The sequence below is a fragment of the Balaenoptera borealis genome (genome assembly GCF_965194805.1).
Source record: "Balaenoptera borealis genome assembly, chromosome: 3".
NCBI classification, from domain to species: domain Eukaryota; kingdom Metazoa; phylum Chordata; class Mammalia; order Artiodactyla; family Balaenopteridae; genus Balaenoptera; species Balaenoptera borealis.
In genome coordinates, this window is record NC_138866.1 from 86556403 (window position 1) to 86579155 (window position 22753).

The following is a 22753-nucleotide window of genomic DNA, read 5'->3' on the forward strand; positions in this document are numbered from 1 at the left end:
TAGATATAGAAAGACGTGAACTTGGTTCTGGCTGGAACTGGTTTAGTTAAGTGTGGGAAAAGTAAAGCACGAACAACTTTGGATAGGTTTATAGTTCAATTAAGAATTATTTAACTTTACAGTTTTGTAGAAATTTACAAGTTACATAGTATTTTCAGAAATATTCATTCATTTATCCTCATGACACCCTGTGAGCTAGATAAGTTTGGCATTGTTTCCATTTTTCAGATGTTGAAACTGAGGTTTGAAGACCTGCAGTACCTAATACAGGGCCACACTGTTAGTACATTTTGGGACTGAGACCTGCATATAATGGACTTCTGATTCCATATTCCATATGTCTGCTATTTACCATGCCAATCTCAAAAAAATTTTTTTTTTCCATTTTGGAGGATCAATATATTTAGTTTTTTTTTTTTAACGGAAAATTTCAAATATACACAAAAGTAGAGAGAACAGTATAATGAACTCCTGTGTGCCTATCACCCAGCTTCATCAATGATAAATTCACAGCTAATCTAGTCTCATCTGTACTCTACCTATCTGTACTCTACCTATCCCTGATTATTAGAAGCAAATCTTCCAAATCACATCATGATTCTTTTACATTTAAGGCTCAGCTGATGTTTTAAAGAAGAACTCAGAATCAGTTGTATTCCTTACAAATGGAATATTTTCTATCTTTAGCTTTAATTGAAAAACTGAGGAGGATGTATGCTGCCTTGCAGAGCACTTCGTTTCTTACCGAGATGTGAGAAAGTGAACAGCAAAGCAACTGACCCCTTTCTCAGAAGAATTTCCTGGGAATTTCATTTTTTCAAGCTACCTCTGGTACATGAAAAATGAAATATATTTCTTTTGTTCTTCTGACTCCCATTCTGTATGTTTCCTTTTTCCAAGCTGGAATGATGACAGTCCGTTTACTGTACCTGAGGCGCTTGTAGCTTTCCTAAAGGTGGTTTTAATAGAATGCTTTGTATCTACGTTATTCTACTGTGTTTGAATGTGTATGGCATATGCAGGGCAATTTTACTGGCTAAAGGAAAACTGTTTTTCTTTCTGTACTCAGAGGGAAAAATATATTCCTATATTTAACAAGCTTTTCCTAAAATTGCAAAAAGATTTCTTTTGCTAAGGGCATGATCATTTCAAAATCATTTATTCTTTTTTTTTTCCAAGATCATTTATTCTTATATTGCTTAGGAAAAAAATTCTATTTAGAATTTTAAAGTTAATAACTGAAAGACACAGAAAAGTCTTTGCTTTCACCCCAAATCCTTTAAGTTGTCTTTTTATTCTGAATTTGTACCTAAAGTAACATTATTTTATGTTACCTGGGGTGAGACAGGACTGTGGGTGAATAAGGACTGATCGATTATATCCAGAGGCCTTAATTCAGATTTAGAGGGAAGGATATACTTTGTTACAGACACCCAAAAAAAGAGGTTTAAATTGCCTTGATTCTTTAATTATTCAGAATTTGATAGCTTTGCAGACTCATTCATTCATTTGATCAGCATTTACTGGGCCCAGGTTCTATGTGAGATTCTGAGGATGCAGATGATGAACAAGACAGATATGGTTCTTTCCCCTAGGTGGTACTTCTCCATATAAATTAGTAGGATTTCTACAAATAAATACTGCAATATTTGATTCCTGAAAATTGTCACATATGCTCAAAAACACTGAAAGGTCTTCTTAAAAGAAAAAAAAAAGAATAAATGATTTTGAAATGATCATGCCCTTAGCAAAAGAAATCTTTTTGCAATTTTAGGAAAAGCTTGTTAAATATAGGAATATATTTTCCCCTCTGAGTACAGAAAGAAAAACAGTTTTCCTTTAGCGAGTAAAATTGCCCTGCATATTCCATACACATTCAAACACAGTAGAATAACGTAGATACAAAGCATTTATTTGCTAAATGCCTTAGCAAATAAATAACTGTAACTAGGATCTGAGAGATTGTATGTGGCCTGTAACCAAATCCATAAAACATTCCAGATAGAACGTATGCCACTGATAAGCCTGCGCCTGTGGGAATAGGAAGGGCCTCTACTAGTTAACTGGATAGTTTCCTGGCTAAGAAAAGATAAATAAGGGACTTCCCTGGTGGCCAGCGGGTAAGACTCCGAGCTCCCAATGCAGGGGCCCAGGGTTCCATCCCTGGTCGGGGAACTAGATCCCACATGCATGCCACAGCTAAGAATTCGCATGCTGCAACTAAGAGTCTGCATGCCACAACTGAAAAAAAGAAAAAAAAGAGATGAATGACACTAACCCTCTAAGATTTTCTGGAGGTAAGAACTATAATGGTTATAAATATGTTTTTGTTGGAGCAATGTAATTTTATTTCTTCTGCTTTCTAATATAAGCACCTCCTCCCTCAGCCGGCGCCTTTCATCATAAAACCTGCCAACTGGCTTTAATTATGGCCAGTTTTTCTGTCCCTTCCCTAGAGTGAGGATCCTTTTTCAGTGGCAGTCTGCAGGAACTTGTGGCAAATCTCTGTCCTGGCAGTGTCTTAGCAATTGGAACACGCCCTTTAGCTGGTGAGGCGCCTGGATCATACACAAGAGTGAAGTCAAAGCAGATTGCTGCACACACACACAGTCACACGAGTGTCCTAGCTGAGACACAAACTGCACCTGACAAAATGCAAATCACAAAAGGGAGGGTAGAAGAAAAAGGGGAAATTGGATTCTATGCTTAATTTTCTACGATTACTCCATTGTAATGTGATTGATGAAATAGATAAAGAGAGGTCTAAAATTAAAACAAGAACCAGGTGGAGATTTAAGATAAACCTCTATTCCCAGAAACATCAGAGACACCCTGGGTTGCTGGCCTGATCCTCGTGGCCTATCTGCTGCCAGCAGTTCCGACAATTTACTCTTGCTAACTGCTTCATGCTTCCATTCTTTGTCTTTGAAATGCTCCTCTTCCAGCATTGCACTGGAGAGAGAATACAGCTTAGGAGTCGAAAGTACTGCATCAGATGTTTGTTTGCAACTTACGCCTTCTCCTGCTTCACATGTATGTATGGAATCTAGGAAAACTCACTCTTCTTGCATATAGCATTTTACCCCAACTGTTTCTGAAGTTCATTTCCAGGATCAATTCCTCAGTCGATGAGGTGTCTTTTTTCCCCCAAAGATTTTAATTGCACTTTGTTCTGGTAGTATGTGGTAGTAATGCAATTGAAGAATTGAGAATGTAGAAGGTGTGAATCCCATTGGTGAGTAATCTGCTGACAGGGTGGGAGGATGAATCAAATTCAAATTCTGTTGTGCTACTAGATACTACTATACTTCAACGATCAACCTAGACATACCAGGGGTAACTCACCGAACTGACCCAACCCATTAGTTCAGTATAATAGACAAGTTTGGGTCATGCGAAGTTAAAAAAAGAAGAGACCGTTTTTCTTCTTATATCATATGTGGAGACATAAGGTGAAATGAAACATTTAAAATGTATATTTTTCAAGGTGAAGGAAAGATTGTTTTAAAGTATTTGTTTTCTGTTTACAAAATACATAAAACTCACCAATTATTCCATCCCTCAGAGAGTAGATCTCTGTTATTATTTTGTTGTCTTTGATTCAAGAAAATTTCTATGCAGCGGAGTGGATATGATATTATATGTACAATTTTATATCCTGCTTTTAAAAATTTACACTTAAATATAAGGATTTTCAGTGGAAAACATTTTAATGGTGCTTCATCTCCAAAGAAAGATACGACAGGCACTGGATATGCCTCGGATGTAGCAGAGCTCACACCTTGTTATTGGGAGAGCTTACTAATAAGCATGGAAGACCACCGAACTCCATCCCTCTCATTCCCTCCTGCACAGCGCAGCAAAGAATGTCATGTGGAGAGAGTTAAGGAGCCCTTCAAATGCATCAATACTTTGAAAAGCATAATTAATTATGCTCCTTTGGGTTAAATGGAATCTGTTTGCTTGGATTTTTTTTTTTTTTTTTTACTTTATTTTCTTGAACGATAAAAGTTGGCAGGGAGTTAGCAGTTACTAATCTGTTCTCTCACCTGATGAGAAAATCTCTCTGTATCTGCTAGACCTGGAGTATCTTTTGGTGAACTATAAAAAGATGCCTCTTCCTCTGGGGGACTGATGCCAGGATGCATGATACAGCTACTGCAGCACTGGCTGGATTTCAGCCTTAGTTGCCCCCTTGGCCAGGTGCCCTGTGTACCAACCAACCTATACAACTATACAGCCCTGATCTCAGGGTGATGGCTTTCCACTCTCCACCTGAGTGACAGAGAGCTCATCAGCTCACATACATACTCCACTGCACCTCTGAATAGTGTTAACTGCGGCAAGTTCTTTTTGACAATGAGAAGAAATGTCTTCCTGTAAGTTCAACCCACTGATCCTAGTTCTGCTTCTGAAGGAAATGAAATATCCTCTACTCAGGCTTCCACAAGATTCCCCTTCAGATACTTGACACTGTACTATACCATGTCTTCCACGTCTTCCCTTCCCCAAGCTAAATACCTAATTCTTACAACTGGATCTTCACATGACTTATTTCTAGATCTTGGTCAATATCCTGTGTTATTCTCTGGTTTGCTAATGTTCTTTAACTCAGAAGATCATACTGAACATGATAGTCCAAGTATATTACAGCTTTATGAGATAGTAAAGCTATTAAATCTTTTTTTAAACATAAATAAATTTATTTATTTATTTATTTATGGCTGCGTTGGGTCTTCGTTGCTGCATGCGGGCTTTCTCCAGTTGCGCTGAGCGGGGGCTACTCTTTCGTTGTGGTGCACGGGCTTCTCATTGCGGTGGCTTCTCTTGTTGCAGAGCAAGGGCTCTAGGCACGCGGGCTTCAGTAGTTGTGGCACATGGGCTCAGTAGTTGTGGCTCACGGGCTCTAGAGTGCAGGCTCAGTAGTTGTGGCGTACCAGCTTAGCTGCTCCGCGGCATGTGGGATCTTCCCAGACCAGGGATCGAACCCGTGTCCCCTGCATTGGCAGGCGGATTCTTAACCACTACGCCACCAGGGAAGTCCCAAAGCTATTAAATCTTGATCTGAAATTATAGTTCCCTTAAAAAAAACCTAAATCTGGGCTTCCCTGGTGGCGCAGTGGTTGAGAATCTGCCTGCCAATGCAGGGGACACGGGTTCGAGCCCTGGTCTGGGAAGATCCCACATGCCGCGGAGCAACTAGGCCCGTGAGCCACAATTACTGAGCCTGTGCGTCTGGAGCCTGTGCTCCGCAACAAGAGAGGCCGCGATAGTGAGAGGCCCACGCACCGCAATGAAGAGTGGCCTCCACTCGCCACAACTAGAGAAAGCCCTCGCACAGAAACGAATACCCAACACAGCTATAAATAAATAAATAAATAAATTAATTAAAAAAAAACCTATATCTGTATTTGGTTTAAGAGAAACTTACATTGTTCAATTTGTGGATATCTAGAACCCCATTTCAAGCATTCCTTTACTAAGCTAGACCTCTACTATCTTCTACTTGTGCAATCAATTGCTAGAACTAAATGTGAGACTTATTATGCTAGTACATTTCTTTTTGTTGATGTTAGCCCACTGTTTCAGTATGTTAGGGTCCTGTTAAAACATATCAAATTAACTTCTTGGGAAGTCACTCCACAGCTAAGCCAGGGAAAGGTCATAGCTATGGTGAATTGACTTTGAACAAGGTACTTCACCAAGTTGGAGAGTCATCTTTTAGGTGAGTTTGATTTACAGCCATTTGAACAACCATTTCTGAAAGGTGTTGCTTAATAGATCAAATAATTCTAGAAGGGAGCTCTATGTCTTAATCCCGTCTTTTTCAGTAGTCCCTTCACTTAGATAACAACAGAAGGCATCAGCCTGATCTGCAAGCACTTTATGGGAGAGACCATAATTCCCAGGACACCTAATACACAACTAGGCACATAATCAATTTTTGATAATTCTTGCCAAGTCTTGAACTTGAACTGTGGAGGAGGCTGGGGCCAACAACAGTCAGTAGCATGATGAAAATGAGACACTCCTCCAATTACTGATGCTCTCTAATAGAATGTATCCCTCCAGCTTCAGAGCCCTGAGCCTTATTCTTATATTTGGGTCTTTTCTTTCTCTGGGTTAAACACTCCCCCTCCTCACCCTTCATTTGTTCATCAGTTTGTTCATTTACTTATCAGACACTTCACTGTTTATTCATTTATTCATCAGATACTTAATGAGTGCCTGACACGTGCCTTATACAGTGCTAGACACAACACTGTACAATACAATGGTGAGCAAGATATATCTGTGGTCTACCGGGAGGAGACAGACAAATAAAGAGGCACTTTCAATGCAGTGTGATAAGTGGAACAGTAAGGGCATATGTTATGGTGCTATGAAAGCACATAAGAGGGTCCCCTAGATGAAATGGGAGATAAGGAGGAAAGCTTTCCCATAGGAAATAAAATCTAAGATGAGTCCTTGAAGATGAGTGGGAGGTGGCCAAATGAAAAGGGTCATGGAAAACATTCTAGGAAGAGAACAGCATGAGCAAGGGTCTGGGAGCACAGAAATCTCTGACTGCCAACTTCTTTCAATATTTCTTCTTGGTCTCCAGTTGTCTAGAAATCACATGTTGCAGGTATTCATTTAATTCCCTAGATCTACTGTTCCTGACCAAGTTTCTATAAGACTGCTTGCTCTTTGTGCCTTAGAATGCCTTTACCTTCCCTTTTCTTTTTCTGAGAAAGCACTGGAGTTAGTTAACTCCTACCTACATTCTTGTATCTGTAAGCCTTTTAGGGGAAGGACCATCCTGTCTTCACCCTGATAGTGTAGATCCTTGACACACTGCTCGGCATACAGTAGGTACTCAACAAATGTTTGAAGTATTGAAAAGCAAAACGTAATTATTTACAAACTGTAATATCATAAAGAATATTCTGTAAGACATAACCGGATCCATGTAGGACTCTGACTTAGAAATCACAGAAAGCCTCTTTTATAACAGAAATCAAACTTTTAAATTAAAATCAATCAACAGGGACTTCCCTGGTGGTCCAGTGGTTAAGACTCTGTGCTTCCACTGCAGAGGGCACGGGTTCAATCCCTAGTTGGGGGAACTAAGATGCCACATGGCGCGGCCAAAAAAATAATAATAAATTAATTAATTAAGAAAAGAAACATGGATCATCAGTAAAATCAATCACCAAATTTTTCTTGAGAAATTGTTATGTGCAGATCCCTTTTGCTGCTCAAAGCAAGTTCACAGAACAATGCCTGAGGCTCTTGTGCTTTCTGACAACCATCTCTCAGAGTTGCTGAGCAATCTGCCAAGGTGCCTGCTGCCTCAAAGGTGAGAACCCCAGGCTACCCAGTTCTGCCCAGTGATGCGGAATTGTCTCTCTCTTTTAATATGCTCAGTTGGAACAGAATTGCAGAATGTCCAGAGCAGTGAACCATGAGGAATGAGCAGATTAGCTGAGCAAAGAGATAAACTAGGCATTGCCCAAGGGATGCTGACAAGTTAAGTGACCTCCTGCTTTGCTTTCAAATCAGAGTTCTCAAAAGTTATCTAAGCTAGAACATCCAGGGCACACGAGAAAGACTGGAACTTCCTACTGGCAGAAAATAGGAGAGGATAAAGTTAATAAGAAATGAAAAGATGTAAAGAGGTATTTACCCCAAAGTCTAAATTACTATATCAGAAGAGCTAAACAACAACAAAAAATTCGAGCTAAACAACAACAAAAAATTCGACTATCAATAAAAACAAAAGATAGATGAAAAACAAGAGACCCTAAGAACACCCAAATAGAGATATTCTTGCTAAATAAAATGTAGGGTCAACATGAAAGCAATTCAGGGAAGAGGAAACCTGAAGGGCCAATAATCACTCAAAAGATGCTTGATCTCAGTGGTGATCAGGGACCTCCACTAAAACCTCAATGAGATAACATTTCACATGCAAGTGATTGGCAATTTTAAAAACTCTAACAATTGGGCTTCCCTGGTGGCGCAGTGGTTGAGAGTCTGCCTGCCGATGCAGGGGACACGGGTTCGAGCCCTGGTCTGGGAAGATCCTACGTGCCACGGAGCAACTAGGCCCGTGAGCCGCAGTTACTGAGCCTGCGCGTCTGGAGCTTGTGCTCTGCAACAAGAGAGGCCACGACAGTGAGAGGCCCGCGCACTGCGATGAAGAGTGGCCCCCACTTGCCGCAACTAGAGAAAGCCCTCGCACAGAAACGAAGACCCAACACAGCCATAAATAAATAAATAAATAAATAAATAAATAAATAAATAAATAAATAAATAAATAAATAAATAAATAAATAAATAAATAAATGGATCATCATGTTTAAAAAAAAAAAAGGTTGTAACTCAGGAACAGTCAGAAGGAAAAAAAAAAAAACCTCTAACAATTACACTGAAAATCACAAAACATTGCTGAGAGAAATTAAAGAAAACCTACACAAATGCAGGGATATACTGTGTTCATGGATTTCAAGACTCAGTAATGCTAAGATATCCATTCTCTCCAAACGGATCTATGGATCCGGTGTAATTGCTGTCAAAATCTCAGCAGGCTTTTTTTTGAAGAATAACAAACCAAGTCTAAAATTCACGTGGCAATACAAAGGACCTAAAATAGGCAAAACCATATTGCAAAAGAAGAACAAATTTGGAGGACTAATACTGCCTAATTTCAAAATGTATTATAAAGCTACAGTAATCAGGACAGAGTGGTATTGACAGAAAGAAAAAAAGATCAACAAAACAGAATAAAGAGCCCAGAAACAGACCCACACTTTTTTCCTAGGTTGCTTGCTCTAGGCTAGCATCCTCTTGATTCATATACTGTTTGTTCATCACACTCTTTGCAGGGAGAAAGCTAAGTGTGACTTGAGCCCTGTGTAGGTGAAAGAAAATGGTCCTCCGGGCATTGGATATGTGATTAGTTTTACTATGTGAAATTTGTGATTGGGTTGTACAGTGCTGTGGGCCTGTAATGATAAGGTTGATGAACAGGTACATTACATTCTCATCAGTGCCCACAATCTTGCCAGTCAGCAAGGAGCATCTTTTCCTCACCAGGAATCAACTGAGAGAATCCTGGGAGCATGGAAGGAATGGTTTTGGTCTTTTTAGCCATGTCTGTGAGCACCCCTGGCCTTTCCTCATCTCTGTGGATTAACATCATAGACAAATACCTCCGTCTTAAGCATTCTTCCATGTCGGCTTCCAGGATACTATTCTGTCTGATGTGTCTCCTGTTTTATATTTTAGGCTCTTTCTCTTTTCCATCCTTTAAATGTTGGTGTTCCCCATAGTTTCTTCTTCAAATCTCTTTCCTTATTCTATGAAGTCTGAGATTTCCCATCCACTTCTATAGCTTCAATTGCCCCTGTGAAGAGATGACTCATCTCCCTCCTCAACTCCAATTTAGTTAATACCACCTCAGCAATGTTTTCCTCATACTACACATTCTTTAAAAAGAAAATTAAAATTTTTTCATTATAAAAGTAAAACACATTTACTGTTAAAGGATTAATAAAGAAAATAAAAAGTGTCCACAATTCCCACACATTTCTTTTTATCTTCCTATATCCTCATACATTCTTTTCCAACTCAAAACATTTTTATCATTTTTTCCTTTCTCCTCCTCTCACTCTTCATTCAACTTGTAAATACAAAAATGATCTAAATTATAGCTAATAAGATCTAGTTATATGCTGGTTTCAATGAACATGAAAGCAACATGACTTGCAGCAACGATAGATAAAAAATTAGTGAGTTATGTATACAGCCCCTGAAAATGTCCAAAAGCCTGCTTCAAAATCACTGTAAAACTTTCCATCCACTTCCATATTAGCAGATGTCCCTGGTGGTGCAGTGGTTAAGAATCCACCTGCCAATACAGGGTACATGGGTTCGAGCCCTGGTCCGGGAAGATCCCACATGCCGCGGAACAACTAAGCCCATGTGCCACAACTACTGAGCCTGTGCTCTAGAGCCCGCAAGCCACAACTACTGAGCCTGCATGCCACAACTACTGAAGCCCGCACACCTAGAGCCCATGCTCCTCAACAAAGACAAGCCACCCCAATGTGAAGCCTGCACACCGCAATGAAGAGTAGCCCCCGCTCGCCGCAACTAGAGAAAGCCCGCATGCAGCAATGAAGACCCAACGCAGCCAAAAATAAATAAATAAAATATAGAAAGATATTTAAAAAAACTTCCATATTAGCCTCTGATAATGTGCTTTTCATTAGGCACCGCATTCAAACTTTTCAATAACTGTATTATTCAATATTGGGTTTCATTTTTACAACCTGTACTGTACTACTTGTATTTCTGCTGTTTTTCATCACAAAACTATAGTTCATCAGTCGTCCCATGAGTTCAAAATTTTGTGGGCTAACCTAAAAATTACATCGCCATTTACAATGTTATGTCTCTGGAGAAATATATTATAGGTTTCTATGAACCAATTTAGAATAAAGTTTTGGAATACAATCTATGTGTAAATTGGAAAAGTTCCTGCACTTTCAAAGGGCTGTGGAAAATGATGCTATTTATTATTAGATCTAATTTCATTTTAAAAGTTTTATGTGGTTCCAACTGAAGTTTTGACTATCCTTTATATCATTAGCCCTATCCAAACTACTCATTTGGTCATATTTATTTCTTCTGGATAATTTATATTGATAATCTCCCTTGAAGATGGGGTATGGGAATGTTTGCAATGATCACATCCTGATTCCTAATTCTATCTTTCATCTACCATTTACTCTTTCTATAAGATTTACGCTTTCTAGAATTCAGAGTCTAAGCAAATTGAGAGCTGGTAGGATGTGACACTATCTCCTTTCCCTTCTTCTGTCTTTTTACCCTCACCTTGCTACACTAACTAATATACAGCTGAGGATGTATTTCCTTGTCCCTTAAGATTTTCTTCTTCAGGGCTGTCCCTTTTCTTTCTCTTCTTTCCCTTTTTGGAGACAGTCAGTCATACCTACTGGGGATGCCCTTTACATGCCCATACAAACAAGGCAAGCAAATTGCTTAGGCTATTCTCCATGAATTTCAAAAGTGAGGGTAACACATTTTAGTCCACAAATGCCTTTACTACAATGGGAAAGGTAAGTGGACTTAAGGTATACCTTCTTTTATACAATAGATTTTCCCTAAAAAATTGTAAGTTAATTAGAAATTAATTGAATACTTTAAAATGCATTAAGAAAAATGGACACGACTAAAATAGTGTCTAGGAATGCACATTTGGGTGATAAAATGATAAAAATGCAAGGAAAAGTGTTTCTATAGCAGAACAGTAGTTACTAATCAGGAAAGGAAAGGGCTATGATTGAGTTGGGGCATACGGATGGGACTATCAAACGGGTGGCAAAGTTCTATTTCATGACCTCCATGGCTGTTTTAGCCAGTTCAGGCTGCTCTAATAAATTACTGGCCTAAACAACAAACATATATTTCTCACAGTTGTGGAGGCTGTGAAATCCAAGATCAGGGTATCAGGTGACAGTCCTCTTACTGGTTTACATATGGTCATCTTCTTGCTGTGTCCTCATATGGCAGAGACAGGTGATTTCTCTGTGTCACTTCTTATAAGGGCCCTAATCCCATTCATGAGGGCCCTAGCCTCATGGTCCAATTACCTCCCAAGGGCCCCAACTCCAAATACCATCATATTGGGGATGGGGGTTTCAACCTATGAATTTGGGAGGAGAAACAAACATTCAGTCCAAAGCAGTGGTGTTCACCTTATAATAATGTATTAAGCCATACATTTGGTTTACATGGTCTTCCATGTCTGTGTTTTATTTGATAATAAAAAGGCTTTAAAAACTACACCAAGAAGTTTGGTTTTTAGATGAAACATGGACCAACTTTAAAAAAAAGCCTTTAAAACAAAAAGTTCTTTAGCCCTCACTATTGAATAAACATAGTTTTTACATGTGAAGTTTGCTTAAAGGAATATGGAACTGTATTGGCAAAGTACTGTTCCCTAAATTGCCAATAAATAAGCCTGTACTTTTGAGGGCAACACATTCTATTTCTGGCACTGTAGAAACTGCTTACACAAAGGGTTCAATTTGCTTCCCATGGCATGTTCATGAAGCTTCTATAATCCTGGGCTTTTCTACGTATATACTGACCCATAATGATTTGGATTCCATTCCTAGGAGAAGGGATAGACACTAAAGTCAAGGGACTGGGACTTAAACTCAGCCTTCCATGGCTTAAAAGAGGCACCCTCCTTCCAGATTCAAAATAGTTTACTCCACATGGATTGGGGCAGGGGGCAGGTGAGGAGATAGCAAATCTGCAAACATCACCACTATTACTGACTAGAAAGGAACCTAGGTGGTGATACACAAAACTGTCAGGTGATTTCTTTCTCTCCAGCCCCAAAAGTCCAAATGGATTGTCATGAGGCATTAGTGCAGATGCTCTGAATATTTTTGTATATTTTCTGTTTCATTAAGAATTTCTGGAGTGATCTCTGCTTACTTTTACCCACTGTTTTTCACAAATGTTAGGTAAGCCTGGAAAGTACCCCAGAATGATAAAATAGTGAGATAAGGCAGAATATTTCTTATTCAACAACAACAACACAGGTGTTGGGCAATGATGTGAAAATTAAGACTTGAAGAACAAAACCAATCTCCAATTGGAGAACAGAGTATTTAGTATTTAGGGTAAGGGAACCAGGAAATAACAGATTATGATTGAATTCCAAGTCCAATGCACTGCCCAGAATCTCCGATGTTCTATTTGAATTCCTCCAGTTGCCACTTTGAAATACTAGTCTATAAATTTAGTTGGTTATAATCATGATTTCCCAAGAAACTTGTTTATTCTTTTTATGTAGTATCATATTGCTTTTAATAAGGTATTTAGGTCCTACAAAGTATGTTTCCCCCCATATCGAAGCTAATTCACTACACTTAGCAGTTAAGTGCTTCTCTGAGTCAATAAAACCCACCTCTGCTTAAGAATAACTAGGATCTCAACTATCTCAGCTCCTGTAACAGAGAGCTCTCTCTTCCACTTGTGCAGAACTCCTTCAGAAAATGGACAATGCTGGCTGGGTGTAAGTGGTCCAATCTTTAGATTATTGTTATTAGAAAAACATATGCGCCCCTCTTTAGGAAGAGTTAGTATTAGTAAAAATAACTCATTATCTCTAACACGATATCCCCTATTAAGTCTTTACCATTTCCCTATTCACTTCCTAATGTCTCTTCTGCCACCACTGAAGTTGTTCTGGCCCCTTAAGATCAGAGCCAAGAAAGCACTCAATTAGAACCTGGCCCTGGCTGTCTCTCAATACTCCCTGGTTTACGGTGTTCTACTTTGACACGCCGTCTAGTCTCTTGATCATTTTCCCCCTTACATGTGAAATGAAGTAATCACTGAAAACATAAACACCCAAACCATATATCAGAAATCAGAGTCTTCTTGATATTAAGACTGGTTTCCAGTTGGAAGCATCCTAGGAGAATGAAGATATATTTTATTTTATTTTTTAAAATTTATTTACTTGTTTGTTTTATTTATTTATGGCTGCATTGGGTCTTTGATGCTGCATGTGGGCTTTCTCTAGTTGCGGCGAGCGGGGGCTCCTCTTTGTTGTGGTGAGCGGGCTTCTCATTGCAGTGGCTTCTCTTGTTGTATAGCATGGGCTCTAGGCAAGCAGGCTTCAGTAGTTGTGGCACGTGTGCTCAGTAGTTGTGGCTTGCAGGCTCTAGAGCACAGGCACAATAGTTGTGGTGCACGGGCTTAGCTGCTCCACGGCATGTAGGATCTTCCTGCACCAAGGATCGAACCTGTGTCCCCTGAATTGGCAGGCAGATTCTTAACCACTGCGCCACCAGGGAAGCCTGATACATGCTATTTTAATGGAGGAAAGGGTTTCAGTAAAGTTAGGGCTGGAGTTGACCCTGGCCAACCATAGTTGTGGATGGTGCTCATTTCATGTATTCATTATATACCATATGTAAGAGGCATTAATTTATTTAGTCATTCAAAAACATTTATTCAGCACCTACCCTGCCAGGTACTACGCTTGTGGCTGCAGATAGAATAATAAGCAAAATGGTATAACCTCCGCTGTCTTTGAATTTACAATAATAATCCACAAGTCTACAAATCCTCAAATCTACTATGTAAGTTTCATAATGGAAAACTACAGGGACAACAGGATAGAAATAATGAGGGAGATCTGCCTTAGTCTGGGGTTTAGGGAAGTCTTTGAGGAAATGCTCTAATATGAAGGAAGTATAGAAGATACCCAAGTGAAAGGGGAATGAGGAGAAGAGCCCTCCAGGTATAAAGAACAGTTTTTCAAAGGCCATGAATCAAAAAGGAATGAGGTACATTCAAGAAAATGGAAGACTATGGTTGACCCCCGAGCGGGGTGGATGTGGGAAAGGAGATAGAGGTTAGCTGGTGCAGAGCCTTGGAGACAATGTTAAGGATCTGAGATATTATCCAAAGAGCAAAAGAAAGCCACTGAAGAGTTTTTAAGCAAAGGAGTGACAGGATCAGACTGTGAGTGATCAGAAAGTAACAAGATTATGAGAAGGAGTCTAGTTAGGAGGTTCTTTCAATGGCTCTGGCAAAAGATGAGAAGTGGATGGATTTGACAGTTCTTTAGGAAGTAAAATAGGTAGGACTTGGTGACAGAAGGACCATGAGGGGTGATGGATAGGTGGAAGTTCCATTTATTAAGATAGGGCTTGCCTAAGAATACTTCTACAGGGGAATAGAGCTTCAAGATGGCGGAAGAGTAAGATGGAAGAGATCACCTTCCTCCCCACAAATACATCAAAAATACATCTAAACAACCCCTACAGAACACCTACTGAATGCTGGCAGAAGAACTCAGACCTCCCAAAAGGCAAGAAACTCCCCACATACTTGGGTAGGGCAAAAGAAAAAAGAAAAAACAAAGACAAAAGAATAGGGATGGGACCTGCACCAGTGGGAGGGAGCTGTGAAGGAGGAAAGGTTTCCACACACGAGGAAGGCCCTTCACGGGCGGAGATCACGGGTGGAGGAAGGGGGAAGCTTCGGAGCCATGGAGGAGAGCGCAGCAACAGGGGTGCGGAGGGCAAAGCGGAGAGATTCCCGCACGGAGGATCGGTGCCGACCAGCACTCACCAGCCCGAGAGGCTTGTCTGCTCACCCGCCAGGGCGGGCGGGGCTGGGAGCTGAGGCTCGGCTTCGGTTGGATCGCAGGGAGAGGACTAGGGCTGGCTGTGTGAACACAGCCTGAAGGGGGCTAGTGCGCCACAGCTAGATGGGAGGGAGTCCGGGAAAAGGTCTGGAGCTGCCGAACAGGCAAGAGACATTTTCTTGCCTCTTTGTTTCCTGGTGCGCGAGGAGAGGGGATTAAGAGCGCCGCTTAAAGGAGCTCCAGAGATGGGCGTGAGCCGCGGCTATCAGCGCAGACCACAGAGACAGGCATAGGACGCTAAGGCTGCTGCCGCCACCAAGAAGCCTGTGTGCAAGCACAGGTCACTATCCACACCGCCCCTCCTGGGAGGCTGTGCAGCCCACCACTGCCAGGGTCCCATGATCCAGGGACAACTTCCCCGGGAGAACACACAGCGTGCCTCAGGCTGACGCAAACGTTACACAGGCCTCTGCCTACGCAGGCTCGCCCCACATCCATACCGCTCCCTCCCCCCGGCCTGAGTGAGCCAGAGCCCCCTAATCAGCTGCTCCTTTAACCCCGTCCTGTCTGAGCGAAGAACAGACGCCCTCAGGCGACCTACGCGCAGAGGCAGGTCCAAATCCAAAGCTGAACCCCGGGAGCTGTGCGAACAAAAAAGAGAAAGGGAAATTTCTCCCAGCAGCCTCAGGAGCAGCGGATTAAATCTCCACAATTAACTTGATGTACCCTGCATCTGTGGAATACCTGAATAGACAACAAATCATCCCAAATTGAGGCGGTGGACTTTGGGAACAACGATATATATATATTTGTCCCTTTTTCTCTTTTTGTGAGTGTGTATGTGTATGCTTCTGTGTGTGATTTTGTCTGTATAGCTTTGCTTTTACCATTTGTCCTCGGGGTCTGTCCGTGTTTTGTTTTTTGTTTTTCTTTAGTATAGTTTTTAGCGCTTGTTATCATTGGTGGATTTGTTTTTTGATTTGGTTGCTCTCTTCTATCTTTTTTTTTATTACCTTAAAAAATTTTTTTATTTTTAATAATTATATTTTATTTTAATACCTTTATTTTTTCTTTCTTTATTTCTCCCTTTTATTCTGAGCCATGTGGATGACAGGGTCTTGGTGCTCTGTTTGGGTGTCAGTCCTGTGCCTCTGAGGTGGGAGAGCTGAGTTCAGGACATTGGTCCACCAGGGACATCCCAGCACCACGTAATATCAAATGGCGAAAATCTCCCAGAGATCTCCACCTCAATGTCAAGACACAGCTCCACTCAATGACTAACAAGCTACAGTGCTGGACACCCTATACCAAACAACTAGGAAGACAAGAACACAACCCCACCCATTAGCAAAGAGGCAGCCTAAAATCATAATAAGGTCACAGACACCCCAAAACAAACCACCAGATGTGGACGTGCCCACTAGAAACACAAGATCCAGCCTCGTCCACCAGAACAAAGGCACTAGTCCCCTCCACCAGGAAGCCTACACAACCCACTGAACCAACCTTAGCCACTGGGGGCAGACACCAAAAACAACGGGAACTACGAACCTGCAGCCTGCGAAAAGGAGATCCCAAACACAGTAAGTTAAGCAAAATGGGAAGACAGAGAAATACACAGCAGATGAAAGCAATGTAAAACCCCACCAGGCCAAACAAATGAAGAGGAAATAGGCAGTCTACCTGAAAAAGAATTCAGAGTAATGATAGTAAATATGATCCAAAATCTTGTAAGTAGAATGGGGAAAATACAACAAACGTTTAACAAGGACCTAGAAGAACTAAAAAGCAAACAAACAATGATAAACACAATAAATGAAATCAAAAATTCTCTAGAAGGAATCAACAGCAGAATAACTGAGGCAGAAGAACGGATAAGTGACCTGGAAGATAAAAGGGTGGAAATAAGCACTGCAGAGCAGAATAAAGAAAAAAGAATGAAAAGAATTGAGGACAGTCTCAGAGACCTCTGGGACAACATTAAACGCACCAACATTCGAATTATAGGGGTCCCAGAAGAAGAAGAGAAAAAGAAAGGGACTGAGAAAATATTTGAAGAGATTATAGTTGAAAACTTCCCTAATATGGGAGAGGAAATAATCAATCAAGTCCAGGAAGCACAGAGAGTCCCATACAACCTAAGTGTCCATCGACAGATGAATGGATAAAGAAGATGTGGGACATATATACAATGGAATATTACTCAGCCATAAAAACAAGTGAAATTGAGTTATTTGTAGTGAGGTGGATGGAGTTAGAGTCTGTCATACAGAGTGAAGTAAGTCAGAAAGAGAAAAACAAATACCATATGCTAACACATATATATGGAATGTAAAAAATAAAAATAAAAAAAAATACTTCTACTGGGACTTCCCTGGTGGTGCAGTGGTTAAGAAACCACCTGCCAATGCAGGGGACACAGGTTCGATCCCTGATATGGGAAGATGCCACCTGCCGCAGAGCCACTAAGCCCGTGAGCCACAGCTACTGAGCCCACGTGCCACAACTACTGAAGCCCGGGCGCCTACAGCCCGTGCTCCACAACAAGAGAAGTCACCACAATGAGAAGCCTGCGCACTGCAACGAAGAGTAGCACCCACTCGCCGCAACTAGAGAAAGCCCGCATGCAGCAACAAAGCCCCAACACAGCCAAAAAAAAAAAATAATACTTCTACAGAGAGGGGGAAAAAGCATATTTTCATTCTAAAGTTTATACAACAAGTCTTAATGAATATCAATCTTCTACATTAATAGTAAGATTGTGTGAGCTCTTAGAATCAACTTGTATTCTGGAGAAGAAAGAGAAAAATATCTCACAGTAGTAGAAAAATTATCTGATAAGGATGTCAGAGAACTTTATAAAATGCCATATAATCTACCTCATGAAAGAAAGCATGGATGGGGGAAAGTGGCAGGGGGGTGGTGGTGTGATGAACTGGGAGATTGGGATTGACATGTATACACTAATATGTATAAAATGGACGACTAATAAGAACCTGCTGTTTAAAAAAATAAATAAATAAAATTCAAAGAAAAAAAGCATGGATTGCAAGAATTTTAAAGTAGTGAAGAAAAGGTTTTACTTATTGCAAAATTAAACACTTTCATGTAGAATGAAGCCAGGACACTACAGCCTTTAATTTTTTTTTATTTTATTTTTTTCTCATGATGGTTTTTCTTTGGAGAAAATGAAAAAGAAGCACTGGAAGACCTTTAAAGGTATCTTACTTCAAAGCTTCACTGGAAAGGCACCACTTCCAGGAAAACCCAGTAATATTATCCCTGGTCCTCACGAAATGTTATGAAGAAAGTCTTTGACAGATACCATTTTGAAACTCTTGAAGTAGTGACCAGCTAAAAATACCAAATTGAGACTGAATTGGTCTCTGCTTAGGCAAGGTCAGGGACTAGAAAGAGATGGAAAACTTCAGGTATCTAAATATAGTGTGCAGACTGCAGGACTACTGAGAACTATACAGGATTCACAGAATGGGGTGAAGACACCTGGTTCTATATACAGACAGGGAACCTGCCGGCAGACTTTACTTTCTGTTCAGAGGACTCAGTTTTCATACTTCACTGGGGGAAAACTGGGACTTCAAGAACCCGACTAGGAAGTTCTTAAAGAACACTTTGACGTTTCACAAATTATACTGAAAAGCTTTAAGAGAAAAAATAGAAAATAAAAAGAAAATTATTACCTAAAATAGACTGCTGGTAGAGTTCCCAAAGAACAAAAGGTAATGTTTCTTTGTTTATCAGGGTGTATGACTTGATGTTAAAAATATTTATTAATTTATGCTAACCTTTACTTGGAAAGATAAAGCTGAGCATTCACTTGCCAATTAAATTTCCCCCGGTTTCTTTTTCAAATCTTCTAGCTTTTTAAGATGATTGTTCCCTTCTCATTATCCTGGGAACGGATGCATCTATACATAATCAAAATAGGTGTTTTCTGTACATTTTGGTCTCAGTCTTCAGGGTGATCCATAACTTAAACAAGTAATGGAAACTTTTCTGCATCTCCTCAGTAGGGCCTGTTAATGTTTTTAAAAGAGTATGCTACTATGAAAGGTCCTCATGGATAATTCTTCATGGTTCCAGTCTGTAGCCCAGATAGGACTGTCTCAATTTCTTAAAAGAACTTTCTGGAAACTTGAGTCATGTAAAAGAATGTGGAAGGTAGGGTCTGCCACCTTAAAAGCTTCAGCCTGCAATACTGACTAAGCTGGAAATGTCAGAATAAATCAGAGATGGAACACACCAGGGATGTGGAGGAGACGACACCGCAGAACCGGTTCTTCCAAGAACCAAGCAATCCCAATGGCAGTCTATACAGGGAACCCACTCTCAGGGAAGCCGGGCGTGCTTTTAGAAGCTGAATGGTGTTTATTCATCAGTTCTGGTGAAGCTAGGAAAAGGCAAAAATGATTTAAAAGGGGGAAAATCACCACCACCAAGGAATACTCAGTGGGTTCAAATCTGTGATTTGAATCAATCCCAGAAACATTACCTTTGAGGTAAATACCCCTGCCTAGAATCAGCTGGCCAATGAAGAACATCCTTCCTAATGTCCTGTTCACATAAAGACTTTCTTCCTTTACCTCCTGACATTTTAAGCAGACTTATGTTAAAGTTCCCTTCATTGCTCTATTATCTGTAGGTTCTTGGTTCTGTCTGCAAGTGGGTTTTGTTTTTCTCTGTGAGCTCATCTCCAGTGAGAGCTGCCTTTTGTGAGACTCCTTCTGGTGCCCTGAGTTGAAAAGTTATCTCAATGGAGAGGCTGTGAGCATGGCTGGGTTTTTTTGTTTTTGGTCTTCAGTCCTTGGACCAGTTTTCACATTAGTTTCCTTGGCTTGCGGCTTGTGCACTTTGCAAGTAGCCTAACTTTGGGCCCCCGGACCAAGTGAGTAGTCCCTTACCAGAAACTGGACAGTTCCTTTCTGGCCCCTGGTTTTAGGCAAGGAGCCCAGGTCCATCTCCTAGCCACTCGCAGGGACCTACTATCTCAATTCCAGCCACACTGAATACTTTCCAAATTCTATCTTCTATTTAGTAGAAAAGTATTGATCTGACTTCTCCAGCTATAACAATGCAGTCCCATCTCCTCTAAAAGTCTGTCACAGCTACCAAAATTCACAATTGCCAAATCACTAGGATTTCATATTAAAAGAAGTCTGAAAATGTTTTTCTGTGCAATATGATGCAGCCATAACCACACTGGCCTAGGAATCAGGAGACCTGAGCTCTAGTCAAGCCCAGCTCCAAACAAGCCGTGTGACTGTAGCCAAGTTTGTTGACCACTTGGGGTCTCAGGGGAGAAAACTAAGAATGTGGAATTGAAACCGAATGCTAATACGTCTTCCAGCTCTAAAATGCCATGATTCAGTGAAATACTACCTTTCATCCTCTGGGGCCTAGTGGGAGGCTGGGATGAGGGCAGCACATGCTTGAGAGAAGGTGGGAAAATTTATAAGGAAGCCCCTGGATTTCAGCTTCTAGGATTATGCAGCTCCTCCTCCTTTAAAATGGGTACTAGACACATTAGCATTTCAAACACCGTTGCCTGTGACAGGGCAGCTCAGAGAGATTAGGAGGCAGACAAATTCTGTTTTTGTTTCTTTCATGCCAGGCTCAGCATGTAAACATTAACTGTTCATACACTCTGTTCAGCGTTCCCCACTCATTTTTCATGAACTCATAAAACATATCAAAGGGATGTATGCTTGACTCCTTAGTTCTTCTCTCAGAATTACAGACAGACTCATTTTCCCCTGTCAACAAACCTGAAGGCTAGAGTCTTAGTTTAGCTGTAAGAATGTCTGATGAAAATAGAGAAAGCTTCACAGAATAGGACATCCTCACCCCACCCTACCTACCTCCTCTCCTGTCAGGCGGTATCTGTAGTTACACAAACAGCCTCTGGAAACAAATGCTGTGCACAACTCAAACAGATATCTAAGCACATCAGAGGCAGCAGCTTGGCACCAGTGGGCAGACACAGAGCAGGCAGAGAGTAAGCACCAGAGCAGGACTGAATTGAGGCTCCCAGAGCTTCTCCAGGGCCCACAGCACCTATTACGTCAAAAATCTTTGCCTCAACCACTGTCCCATCTGCTACAGAGAACCTTAGTTAAGCATCTCTCCTCAAAAGTTAATGCACAGATACATTCATAACCAGAAAAAAAAAAAAGATTGCCATAGCAGAGCTTGAAGATGATAGTGATTCTGACTGTGACCCAACTGATGGAAATTAGGTAGAAACAGTACTAGATTTAGAGTCTGGAAACATGGGTTCTAGTCTGCACTCTGTAACTCTGAGACCATGGCCAAGTCATCTGGCATCTTTGTGTCTTACTTTTCTCATTTATAAAATGAGTAGGTTTGACAAAATTGATCTCTAATGTATTTGTCAGTTCTAAAGTTCTACTAGTCTATGATAAGGTTACTAAGAACTAGGAAAACATAGTTTATATTACAGACCAAACCTAGCTAATTACAGGGGAGCATTCAAATATATAGATTCCCAGGCCCTTCACCAGTCCCTTACAGGGCTTGGGAAGCTGTTTGTAAAGCTCCTTGGAAGAACCCTACGATGAACCATATCTGGGAACCACTGGCCTTAAGCTAACAGAACTGACTGAACTGTATGACCAAAAGGATTACTCTGAATTCGCTGGGTCAACCTGGGAGGTAATAAGGAATTGACATTCTGTGAGGATAATTAGTATTCACATTAATGAGTGGGGAAGTATTTATTTAATTTGCAAACGCTAATAAACTTGGGAGGGGAATCAGTATTCCAAAAAACTTTAGAGACTGAAGGAGTGCTCTCTAGTGGAAACCAAAAGTATAAAATCAAAGAGGAAAGACCTAATGTATCAACAGTACCCCTGGTGAAGAAAGAAATGTCACTAAGATGAAGCTGGCAAGGTTGTATGTCAGAAAAAGACCTAAGTGTTATTAGAGTGGATAACAAACTGACCAGGAACCAGAACATTAGCACCAACCTGGGGGTAGATGTAGGAATTGAATAAGGCCATTCTCATTTTGTGTGGTTCTAAAATGCAAGAATTTCAGTTATAATAGTTTAGCTAAATGACACAAGTCCTCTAAGAACAGGGTTTAAATTTCAGCTGCCACGGGATAGTAGCATAAGGTACAAATTTCACTACTAGCTCTTCAGTTCACAAATCACAACATAGATAACAAATGTGCATCATGATCAGTGACAAATCACATCTCTTCTTTCAAAGTCTGTTGGTGATTAGTCACTGTGGGCCTGTTATTCAAGTTCAAATACAAATAACAAAGTGTCCGGTGGGGTTGTCTCCTTGTCTCCCAGTGATGAACTTGATAATGGGAAAAAACAGAATTGGCCAACAAAGACGAACGTGCAGCAAAGAATAAAAAAGTGATAATGCTGGAATGTATACAGAGTTATAGCAGAAAGAGCTAAGTGTGGGATTGTTGACACTGCTACCATTCGAGAGACTAGATATGCACCAGAGGAACTGAGGGAAGGCAAACTAATCAACATAAATGAGGAAAGTGGTTGTGATG

General features: G+C 40.6%; 1 protein-coding gene and 1 long non-coding RNA gene across 6 annotated transcripts in view; both read right to left on the minus strand.

The window, feature by feature from the left end:
- FRMD5 (FERM domain containing 5) overlaps positions 1-22753 on the minus strand; it is a 410262-nt gene that overhangs the window by 94971 nt on the left and 292538 nt on the right. The gene's annotated exons all lie outside the window — the stretch shown is intronic.
- Positions 1165-15475, minus strand: LOC309626715. Its single transcript, XR_014243368.1, has 2 exons — positions 5400-15475; positions 1165-5092 (listed from the first exon to the last, which is right to left on the minus strand). It is a non-coding gene; the product is annotated as an uncharacterized lncRNA (long non-coding RNA).